The following is a 201-nucleotide window of genomic DNA, read 5'->3' on the forward strand; positions in this document are numbered from 1 at the left end:
ATTTATTTTGATTATTATACATAGTTTTGATTAAAAATTATACTGAATATAATGATATTTGGAATAATTACTACTAATAGTAAAACTGAGACATCATTATTGTGTTGACTAGATCAACAAGAGCAACAATACAACAGCTATGTAAGGATGAGATAGCAGTAAACGCTGATGGCAATTGTGATAAAAATGTCCATCTTCAAC

This window comes from Penaeus monodon, chromosome 27 (assembly GCF_015228065.2).
Source record: "Penaeus monodon isolate SGIC_2016 chromosome 27, NSTDA_Pmon_1, whole genome shotgun sequence".
In the NCBI taxonomy this organism is placed as follows: domain Eukaryota; kingdom Metazoa; phylum Arthropoda; class Malacostraca; order Decapoda; family Penaeidae; genus Penaeus; species Penaeus monodon.